We start from the raw sequence: 11,943 nt of genomic DNA, 5'->3' as shown, positions 1-11,943 counted from the left end.
TTTTATTTTTCCCAAACCCAAACGCCTTTCTCTTTCTCATATGTGTTTCGTTGGAGTAACGTGCTGCATTTCGAGCTCCAACGCCGTCGTTTTCTCCGAGTCGTTGCCTCCGGCGTCCTTATACGTCGACGACATCCACCCTGACGTCACCGATGACCACCTCAACTACGCCTTCTCCGAGTTCAAGAGCCTCGACTCCAGCTGCTCACTTTCTAGAAATTGCATCACAAGCCGGGAGCAAGAGCATTTTCACACAAATGCTAGAACAGAAAATCCGATGCAAGATCGATCAAATTCGACTCGCACAATAGTCAGAATTGATAATTTGAAGGAGAAATCAGAGGATTCTCACCCGATTTTGTCGCGAATCTCCGATCTGGCCGCGAATTTGGGAGGAACAGAGCCGATTCTGCCATGGAAGGAATAATACTCCCCCCATGCCCCTCGCATCAAATCCGTCAATTGGACATCGGATTCCAGCAGAGACGACCATAATCCACTGGTGAAATTAAATTGTTGCCCAGGATGAAATTTGCCCTGGAGCCCTAGAATTGCAAAAACCAAAATCGAGCAAATTATCATAACTATGTTTGATAGTGTTAATTCCCACGTAAGCGGTAAATAAAATAACACGAGACCAATTAAAGCAATTAAAAGTCTTTAATTGATCAAGGTGAAGGTCCTAAGTACAATCTACAATGGCTATTTCGAGGGCCGACGGACTGCGGTCGGGATGCTCTGAGAATAGCCTATCGATCGTCCAAAAGTCCCTCACACTGTTGCAACTGCGGGTATTTATAGCCGCTGGGCCGGAGACACAAGTCCGGCCGTTCGGCATGTCTCCCACGTAGCAACCACGTGTCCTCTTCCCGGGAGCCTTTGCCTGTCAGTGCGTAGTGCCGCCACGTGTCTTTTCGCGGCTCTCTCGCCTAAGGGCTATCGATCGGGGTTAAAGGACGTCGGTCGGGTAATTCCCGGTCGACAGCCGATCGGGTTCTTCCAAGAGAGTCCGACCTGTAACCTGCACAAACAAGAATAAAAGGCGAAGGCATGTCGGTCGGGGTATTCCCTACCAAGAGCCCCCCAGCCCGGGCCTTTTTGACCGCCCGGGAAAAAACGGGACAAGATGTAGAAGTCCAACCGTCGGCCGCAAAACCGACCGGCCAGCTGTCATTCCCTCACGCCACGTGTCGACCTCTGCCGGCCTCTGCGACCCCATCAGTCACCTCGGAGTCTGGAGCGGTCGCGTCACGCAAGTGGGCCGTTTCCTGCCCAAATGTCTTCTTATAAATAGGCCTTCATTTAGCTCATTTGAACTTTTACCAATCTTCTGAATCGATCGGAGCATCCAGAGCATCCCGAGCGAATACTTCAGCAAGCCAGTCAAGCAATCAGCTTTTAGCTTCTTCTCGCCAAGTACTATCACTCGGTAAGCTTTTCTGCCCCTTAGCTCCTTTAACTTCTTGCTTTATATTTCTATTATAGCCGGCTATAGGCCTTAGCTGACCATGACCGGGTCAGAACCGACCCTAACAACGTCCCGTAGGAAGTCAACATGTCGGACACGGATAGCCAGAACGCCTCGGTCGGAGATTACGACGATGCGGTCGAGCAAATAAGCGAGGAAATAGACATCGAAGCATCCTCGCCGGAGGTCGTTCAACGACCGCGAAAAGCCCCCGAGCAACGAAGGTCTTCAAGCTCGGAAAGGTCAACGAGCTCAAGCGGGTCAAGCAGCTGCAGCGGTGAGACCTCCACAAGCGGGGAAGGCTCCCCAATAGGTGGCGTTCGGGAAACGCCTACCAGGATTATTGGGGATTACCCCCAGGCCGCACCTCGGGCGGATGATCGGGAGAACACACCGGAGCCGGTCGAGGAGGACCCGGCCGCACCGGCTGCCGATGGATTCGCCTTCCTGAACAGGGATAACGTAGAGCAGCAGATGAGCAAGCTAACGAAAGGCGAAGCGGCCAAAATCGCTGCAAGGCTCAATGGTCGGGTGGAGTTTAACACAAGCCGGCAGCTCGGGAATATAATAGACCGCCATCAAGGAAAATGGATCAGGATGCATTTTGACTCCCTGATGGCCCCGATCGCCTTCCCCTTCCCGGCCCTCCTGACGGCATTCTTGGGCTATTACCAGGTCGTCCCGGCCCAGATCTGCCCGAACGCCCACAGGATTATCGCCTGCTTCCCCCAGATTTGCGCCCGACACGAAGTGTCCTGCACGATGGAGCTCTTCAACTTCATCTATCAGGTGAAAGTTCTCCCGGCCAAGTATGGAGGCGGGTTCCTAATGACTCAAAAAAAATAAACGACGACGTTTTGTATCTGTTTATTTTTTTTTAGAAATTTCGTTTCCCGTTTCTGCCGTTAACTACTCCTAAAAGCATAAAAATTCTCTGTTTTGTATGTACAGAATTGTATAATAGAGTACACATAAACTGCTAACATAATACACATACTCTAACATAATACATAATAGACAAACTCTTAACATAATACACATAAACACAAGTGTTAAAAAAAATATAACGGACGAAATGGTGTCCGCTGCGTCAACTTTTCACCAACTTATAAAAACGACGTCATTTTGAATGGTGAGTCCTTATGCACGATATAACGATTTGATACCCTGTACCCAAACACTACAAAAAAACGCTGAAATAACGACGGATTTGGCGACGGACGCATTTCGTTGCTAATTTACCGACGGAATAACAACAAATTAGTGACGGATTTTATTTTTTTTTGTTAAATGAATATTTAACGACGGTATAGCGACGGATTTACGACGAAAATTGCGACAGAATAGTTCCGTTGTTAAATGCGTAGCTAAATTTAGCGGTAAATGTTGGCGCAAAAATTAGAGACAAATTTGCGACGGAATTTTGTGCCGGATAATTTCACAATTTTAATTGCTACAGAATAGCGACGGAAATATATTTCCGTCATTAAAGTTGCAAGAGACATTTATTCGTTCTTACTATCTAGCGACAGATTTGCTTATTGGTCGCTAGATAGAGACGGAATTGCCTATCTGTCGCTAGTTAGCAACGGAATCCATTGTCGTCGCTGGATTTATAATGTGAATTTAAGTGAGTTTATATTCTACCGACGGATATTTGGACCGTCGCAAGAATTACGAGCGGGAGGTAATTTTTTTAATATTTAACGACGGATCTTAGATACCATCGCTAGCTAGAATTGGGATTAGTTTGTTTTACGCTCAAACAACCCTCGCTGCCTAGAACCCTACCTCTTGCTAACACTCAGACTTCTCCGCTCAAAAAACGCTCTGACGACCGCCGTTAGTTTCCTCCGCCCAATCGCTCGGCCGACCACTGCCCATCGCTCACCGCCAATCGCTCAGACGACCACCACCGTTAATTTCCTCTCACCGCCCACCGCCGGCCGGCGCTGCTTCTTCGTCAACCGTCGCTTCCCCTGCCGCCTATTCCGCTTCTCTGGTATGTATTTCTTTATGGCTTCTCAATATTTGAGTGTAAAGTATTTTGTGCATTAACAGTCAAATATTGAGCCTGGTATTGACCAGGCCCGGCCCAGGGGCATGGGCAGCCTGGGCACCTGCCCAGGGCCCAAGTCTATAGGGGGGCCCATAGATAATATAGTAATATATTATATATTATATATATTATAATACTTCGTACTTAATACTTCATATATATTAAAAAAAAAAACTAATAACAGAAGACGGAAAGACGGGAATACGAAGAAGAGACGCCTCCCTCTGCCTTGCCGGTCGCACCTACACCACAGTCCATAGCAACCCTTCAATTCTTCTCAACGGTAAGAATGAAGTTATTAAAAGCTCAGAAGTCAAATAACAGTCTTCTACCTTGCCTTCACCGCTCTTCAGTTCGCCGCCTTCTGCTTCTTCTTCGCCACTCTCCAGGTCACCGTCCTCTGTCTCGCGGCCTTGCCTTCGGCCTTCGCTGGCTTAATCTCAGTAATCTGCAATTGCAAAGGTATTTTATGATTTGGGAGTTTAGGATTTAGGAATTGCATATTACAGTCTAAAAACAAAATGAATTACATATTAGGTTTAAAATTGGAGATTAGGTATTGCTAATTGTTAGTTGTTAATGTAATCTGAATGTAAGAATTGTTAATTGTTAGGATTTAGGGATTATTGCATTGTTAATTGTTAGGATTTAGGGATTATTGCAGATTTAGGAATTATTGCAGATTAGGTTAATTGTTAGGATTTAGGAATTAATTGCATAATGATTTAGGATTATTGCAAATTAGGAAAAGTTGCAGAATGATTTACAGAATTAATTGCAGAATGATTTAGGATTATTGCAAATTAGGAAAAGTTGCATAATGATTTACAGAATTAATTGCATAATGATTTAGGTTTAAAAGTTGGGAATTATGAATTGTATTTGTCTTATAATTCTATTTCTTAGGATTCCTATGTATAATGAAATTGTAAGTTTATTAGGTTTACTATATCAAGATTGCTTTTATTTTATTTTATTTTATTTTATTTTGTAAGTTGTGTAATGTGTTTATTCATTTATTTATGTAGGGATTGAAGATACATGTTTATCTGTTGGTATTGAGAAAGATATGTTAGAATATTAATCTTGATGCAATTATCAATGATTTTGCATCGAGTAAAGCACGTAGAAATTTTTTGTCATGATTATTTTTGTATTTAAAAAACTATTGAAAATTTTCTAATCTTATTTCTTGTTATTTGATATTCTAATTGCTTTAGTATTATTAAATTTAAATTTAAATTTTTTATATAGGGACCCTTTTTTAAAATTTCGCCACGGGCCTATAAAATGTTTGGACCGGCCCTGGTATTGACAAATATTGAGCAGATTAAGCAGATTAGTGTCATATTTTACGCATTGCAGTTGATTTGAATTCTGGTTACTGTGATATTGCTATCTGAATTCTGGTTACAAAATATTCAATGAAAATGAGTTGGCTTACTATGCATTGCCATTTTGGTTACACATTGCAGTTGAATTGAAGTTTTGATTTTGGAAAATGAGTTGGCTTACTATGCTAATTATGCGCTTTTGTTAAAATCATGTGAAGATAATGTTACAGCTCTTGCTTGTCAGTGGTTTTTTGGCTAAATATTCAATTTTAAATGCAAGGAGATATTTAGAATTCCGTCATTATCAGCTTTCTCTTCTTTTAAACAAGACCTTTCTTTTGACTATTCTTCTCTGTTGGATACAAGGAGTAGAGGTCACTCTATCTGACAAGCTATTTTGCCTAATAATTTTGTTTTAAAACCTTAATAATAGTAGGTTTAATCATAGTAGCCAAACTTCAATTATGGTCACTTAAACCTTATAATAGAAGGTGACAAAGATGCAGCAAGTTACCATATTGCTTTAAATTAACATATTAAAGTGCATAGAAAGGATAACCTTGATTTTTGACTAATAAGTTGATACCTTGAGATTATTCACCTAAACAACAATCAAAATTCAACACTTTGGTGGCTAAAAGAGAAGTTGCCAAGTTTAATATGCATCTTGCACCAGTGTGGGATTTGTGACTTTATCCAAGCTCTCTTCAAATCTTATGTATATTAGTATATTACAATTCATGCTTAATTCCAAATATGATCTGCTGGCTGTTCAATACTTCAGTTAAGGAATTTCAAGTCTATGCATGGTCGCTTCTTCAAATAACAAATTGTGAATCTTTCCTCATTCACTGTTAACTCCAGAGCATCCCGAGCGAATACTTCAGCAAGCCAGTCAAGCAATCAGCTTTTAGCTTCTTCTCGCCAAGTACTATCACTCGGTAAGCTTTTCTGCCCCTTAGCTCCTTTAACTTCTTGCTTTATATTTCTATTATAGCCGGCTATAGGCCTTAGCTGACCATGACCGGGTCAGAACCGACCCTAACAACGTCCCGTAGGAAGTCAACATGTCGGACACGGATAGCCAGAACGCCTCGGTCGGAGATTACGACGATGCGGTCGAGCAAATAAGCGAGGAAATAGACATCAAAGCATCCTCGCCGGAGGTCGTTCAACGACCGCGAAAAGCCCCCGAGCAACGAAGGTCTTCAAGCTCGGAAAGGTCAACGAGCTCAAGCGGGTCAAGCAGCTGCAGCGGCGAGACCTCCACAAGCGGGGAAGGCTCCCCAATAGGTGGCGTTCGGGAAACGCCTACCAGGATTATTGGGGATTACCCCCAGGCCGCACCTCGGGCGGATGATCGGGAGAACACACCGGAGCCGGTCGAGGAGGACCCGGCCGCACCGGCTGCCGATGGATTCGCCTTCCTGAACAGGGATAACGTAGAGCAGCAGATGAGCAAGCTAATGAAAGGCGAAGCGGCCAAAATCGCTGCAAGGCTCAATGGTCGGGTGGAGTTTAACACAAGCCGGCAGCTCGGGAATATAATAGACCGCCATCAGGGAAAATGGATCAGGATGCATTTTGACTCCCTGATGGCCCCGATCGCCTTCCCCTTCCCGGCCCTCCTGACGGCATTCTTGGGCTATTACCAGGTCGTCCCGGCCCAGATCTGCCCGAACGCCCACAGGATTATCGCCTGCTTCCCCCAGATTTGCGCCCGACACGAAGTGTCCTGCACGATGGAGCTCTTCAACTTCATCTATCAGGTGAAAGTTCTCCCGGCCAAGTATGGAGGCGGGTTCCTAATGACTCAAATCCCGGGCAGATTTATGAGCAATTGACAACCTGCCCGGGAGCAACCGGGGGTGGAAGAATAGGATTTTTTCGGTCAAGTATGACCCCTGGATCCTCCCGGTTGAGAGGGTGTGGAGCACCCACTACAAAAAACAAGTGACGCCGGTCGAGACTCAAGCTCTCCGGGACGCTGTCGCCAAGATCTCAAGTGAGATCTACGAATATAGAATCTTCTGCACGGCCAAGCGTTACGAGGAAGCCCGATTTCCCCCGCCGCAGTACGACCTGCCCGAGAAGTACTTGCCCAAACCAATGGGGGTTACAATCGCAAGGGAGGCCGTTCGGGTCGAGACGACAGATGAAGGTCTAACATTAACCAATCATCCACGACCCTAACTTCCCGATCATCCCATATTCCCGATCTAACTGTCTGTTCTTCTTTGTTTGCAGAAATGGCCGGCTTTGACGAAAACGAAGCGCCCCAAGCCCCCATAGCCAAGATCGTGCTGGGAAGAAGAAACCCAAAGCCAAGCCGGCCGGGGAAAAACAAATCCCGACCGCCCGGCCAATGGGCGCCTCAACAATCGTCAACACAGCCGAAGGCTACGTGGTCGACGCTTCAGACGTCCTTGTCACTCGGGTGACTGCCCCCAAGGGCAAGGAAAAGGCGTCTGTAAAAGGGGCGGAGGAGACCGGCGCACTGAAGCGCCGGAGAAACCAACGGAGCCCGAGCCCTCCGGTCGGGGCTATCAAGGGCGACTCGTCTATCCTCACCTGGATCGGTAATGTCGGCCGGTCAAGGAGGATATGACCCACCTCACCTCGACCCAGGTGGCCGAGAAGATTGGCCACGACCTGGCCGAGGTAAGAACTCTTCTTCTTTCTTCGTTGCTTTCATACAAGTGTTTTTGCTCAGGCTAATCCCGATTGTCTTCTGCAGATTTCCCGGGCGACCCAGCTCCTTCAACGCCGAGCACTGCTAGCCAATGAGGTCGACGCTCTGAAGAAGGTCGTCGATCGGCGACTACAGGAGGCTAAAGACCTCCAAGCGGAGCTCAAGAAGGCTAAGGAGGAGCTGAAGAAGGCTAAAGAAGACCGGGACCTTTCTGATGAGGTCGCTCAACAAGCGGTCGGGGAAGCGGCCGAGCTAAAATCCCGGCTGAACAACACGAGCGAGCTAGCCCAGTTTCTCTTTCGGGATATAGAATCGGGCACCCAGTTCCTCCGGGAGGTCCGGAAGACGACGGTCGGGGAAGAACTGGTTTGGTCGGTGGGTGTTTAAGTCCGGCCAACGAGAATGCGGGAGAGAACACAAAAGAATATGGAGCAGGCGCTCGAGGGCGACGATCTCAAATTGGTCTTAACGACCCTCCCAGCAGAAATTCCCGACCCCGGCTTAGCTCTTTTTGGTCGCGAAGATGAAGCTACCGAGCTGAGCAACGCTGCGAAGAAGTAGTTAGGTCGTGTAGATTCCGACCGTTGTAAATTGCTTCTTGCTTTTTATTTAAGTAGACTTGATCGGGAGCCCGGTCCCGACTTTGTACCGGGCACCTTTTAACAATTTTAATGAAATCGTTTTTTTGTTCATCTTGTCTCGTTCGTTATTTATTTTTTGTCCGCTTTTTGATTTATTCGTATGCCTGTCGTTCACTGGCCGACCCTTTGGCTTGATTGCCTGGTCGTGTGTTTCTCGACCAAACGGCCTTTTGAGCCGTCGAAGGGCCGTCGTGGCCTTGTCGAAAATTCGAAGAAAATTTTGGCCTTTTACTCGGGATGTTCCCGATTGCTCGCCCTTGCACTTTCTTCATCCTAGCCCCCACATTGTTGTGCGCACTAATCACGAGTGAGTGCAACAATGGAAAGAAGTTGGACGGATCGGGAAAATTTTGCTGTAGCTCTGGCTTTCCCAATCCGTGGCGTGACCTGAGTGTCCGCCGAAGATGAGCGCATTGGCCGGTCGATAATTCGCCCGACCGAGTTGTAAACGGCTATTAAAGCCAATTTGATAGATGGCTATTAGAGCCAATTCATTGCACACCCCTATCGGTTGGAACCGAGGGAGAGGTGTTGGGTTGGGCGAAAAGCCCATCTTCATTGTTGATGCCGAGACTCGATCGGATAGATTCCGAGCACGACTGGTTGAGGGAAGCAGATTCCAAGTAACCTACTTCATAGTAAGAGAATTAAAAAAAAAAAAAAAAAAAAAAAAAAAAACCGATCGGACCGCCGTATGCAAACGGTCAAGCAATCACCGATTGTATTTACATTGAAAATTCTCGTTCGCAGACGGTCGAAAATATTTACAGCAAATAATTTACAAACACTTGAACGACGAACAGGGCCCACTCGCAGGTTGAGCCCCCACTTCGTCAATAATTACAATAAATAGGCTAATGCCTAAATAAAACGTGGTGCTCGGAATTCCAAGTGCCCTCGATCTGCCTATCAGTTGTCGTCTCCAGTCGGTAGGTTCTCGGCCGTATTATAGCGGTGATGACATACGGCCCTTCCCAATTTTGAGCTAGTTTTCCTCCTTCCAAAGCAATTAAAGCAATTAAAAGTCTTTTATTGATCAAGGTGAAGGTCCTAAGTACAATCTACAATGGCTATTTCGAGGGCCGGCTGACTGCGGTCAGGATGCTCTGAGAATAGCCTATCGATCGTCCAAAAGTCCCTCACACTGTTGCAACTGCGGGTATTTATAGCCGCTGGGCCGGAGACACAAGTCCGGCCGTTCGGCATGTCTCCCACGTAGCAACCACGTGTCCTCTTCCCGGGAGCCCTTGCCTGTCAGTGCGTAGTGCCGCCACGTGTCTTTCCGTGGCTCTCTTGCCTAAGGGCTATCAATCGGGGTTAAAGGACGTCGGTCGGGTAATTCCCGGTCGACAGCTGACCGGGTTCTTCCAAGAGAGTTCGACTTGTAACCTGCACAAACAAGAATAAAAGGCGAAGGCATGTCGGTCGGGGTATTCCCTACCAATATTTGTTGCCCCCAAAGCCCTATAATTGATAAGCTGCTGACCAGAATGAAATTTGCTACGCCGAGTGGAGAGCTGTTAAACCAGAGCAATATGTCGCTGGGCAGAGCTACTTCCAAAGGACCGGGTAACCATTGAAGATCCTTATTGTTCACGCTAATCCCCCCATCCCCATCACCGCGGCTTCCTCGCTTCTTCAATCACCACCGTCTTCCTCGCTTCTTCAATCATGCCGACGACTCTTCCTCACTGCATACCCCAATTCCACCCGACATGTTTGCTATCCCATTTTTTCATTTTCTTCGAGAAATTGAAAGCTTTGATTTGATTAATTAGGAAAGGGAGATCAATAAAATAGAGAAGATGGATTAAACATTGAGTTTGTGAAAGAGATGAAATTGGCTTACTCTTTTTCTTCGTAGAATATAATGAATGAGAAAAGAAAAGATAAAAGTTGAAAAGAAAAATATGTGAAATGACAAAAATGTCCCTGTATTAAACAGTCAACAGGCGGCAACACTAACTGTGGACTAAAAGTGGAATGAGTTCAATAACAGTGGTCATAAATTGGCAAAATTAATTAAGGTGGACTAAAATTGGAAAGGCCCCTATAACAATAGGACCAATAATAGAATTCACTCTTTTATTTATTATTGAATTCACTTTTTTTTTTTTAAATTGAGAAAGAATACTTGTATTTATCTTTTACTTATAATATAGAGTTAATTCTACCGGAAGTCCCTTGTCTTTGTTGATAATTTTAAATTTAGTCTCAGATTATCATTTTTGTTATTTAATATCATAGACTATTATTTTTGGACACTTTTAGTGATTCTCATGACTTTTTCTATTTTTAGTAAATGCATTTTTGTCTCTTCATATTTTTCTTTTGTTATTTTTCCAGTTTCAACCGGTTTAATTTGTTTAGGACTTTACTAAAAAACAGTTGAAAATATATGGTTACTAAAAATCAGAGGTTACCTAAAGTCTTAAACCAATTAAATCAGTTGAAATCAAAAAAATAACAAAAGAAAAATATGAAAAGACAAAAATGTCCTTACTACAAAGAGGAAAAGTCATGAGAAGGACTAAAAGCGTCCAAAAAATAATAGTCTGGATGTTAAATGATAAAAACTATAGTATGGGATTAAATTTAGAATTACCACCAAAGACAAAGGACATTTGGTGGAATTAACTCTATAATAATATATTAATAGTGAATAATTTTTTATTTTTTATTTTATTTTTAATGGTGATTCAAGCTTCGTTTATTTCATCAGTTTTCTCTGACATTTTATTATTATACTCTAGAGAATTTGGAGGGCCACCCAAAACTGCAATAAGACTTCGTGTTATATATAATCAAGACAAAACCAAATACGTGTTGCGGGGATAGCTCAGTTGGGAGAGCGTCAGACTGAAGATCTGAAGGTCACGTGTTCGATCCACGTTCACCGCAATTTCTTTTTAATTTTATTTATGAGAAAAATGCAATACCTTTAAAAATATATTTAAATCGACACCAAGTAAACGAATTTAGTTGTTGTCCAGCGGTTAGGGTATCTAGCTTTCACTGAAAAGACATGGGTTCAATTCCCAGCAACAGAAGATTTTGATTTTTGATTCTAATGTTAACTCAATTTATTTCTATACGGTCATACGAGTTGATTAAACGTGCAAATAATTATGAGTTAATACCCAAAATAGTCCCTCAACTATGCCATAATTACCAATTTGATCCTCAACTACCATTTTTACCCAATTAAGTCATCAACTATGTAACTTTTACTCAATTAAGTCCTCAACTATACAATTCTTACCCAATTTAGTCTTCAACTATACAATTCTTACCCAATTTAGTCATCTGTATTAATTTGACTGTTTGTTGACTATCAAAAGTCGGGATAAAATTATAATGAGTAAATACCCAAAATCGTCCTCGACTATAGTGGTTTTTCTCAATTTCGTCCTAAACGACTTTGGTGACCTAATATCGTCCCAGACTTTTGTGTTTCGCTCAATTTAGTCCTCCATTTGTTATTCCGTCAAATTGGTGTTAAATAAAGGGACAATTCAGTAATGTCAATATTGATCTCTCTTTACTTTCAACTTGTGAAGTGCGAGATTCCTCTTTCTTGTATGAATTACACCTAGAATTACTCCCGGACCTGCAAATCAAATTTTATATTCCCAATTTTAGGAGTAATTCTGGGAGTAATTCGTAAAAAAAAAAAAGGATTTCGCAGTTCACATGTCTATGAGTAAAGAGATGCCAATAATAAATTACTGAATTGTCTATTTATTTAA

General features: G+C 43.7%; 1 non-coding gene across 1 annotated transcript; it reads left to right on the top strand.

Annotated features, from left to right (window-relative positions):
• The first annotated feature begins 11,022 nt into the window (after positions 1-11,022).
• Positions 11,023-11,095, top strand: TRNAF-GAA. Its single transcript has one exon. It is a non-coding gene; the product is annotated as a tRNA-Phe (tRNA).
• The last annotated feature ends 848 nt before the right edge of the window (positions 11,096-11,943 follow it).

Source organism: Ipomoea nil, unplaced genomic scaffold (assembly GCF_001879475.1).
Source record: "Ipomoea nil cultivar Tokyo-kokei standard unplaced genomic scaffold, Asagao_1.1 scaffold0146, whole genome shotgun sequence".
Classification (NCBI taxonomy): domain Eukaryota; kingdom Viridiplantae; phylum Streptophyta; class Magnoliopsida; order Solanales; family Convolvulaceae; genus Ipomoea; species Ipomoea nil.
The sequence above is the reverse complement of the archived record's forward strand: the minus strand, read 5'-3'. Positions and strand labels throughout refer to the sequence as shown.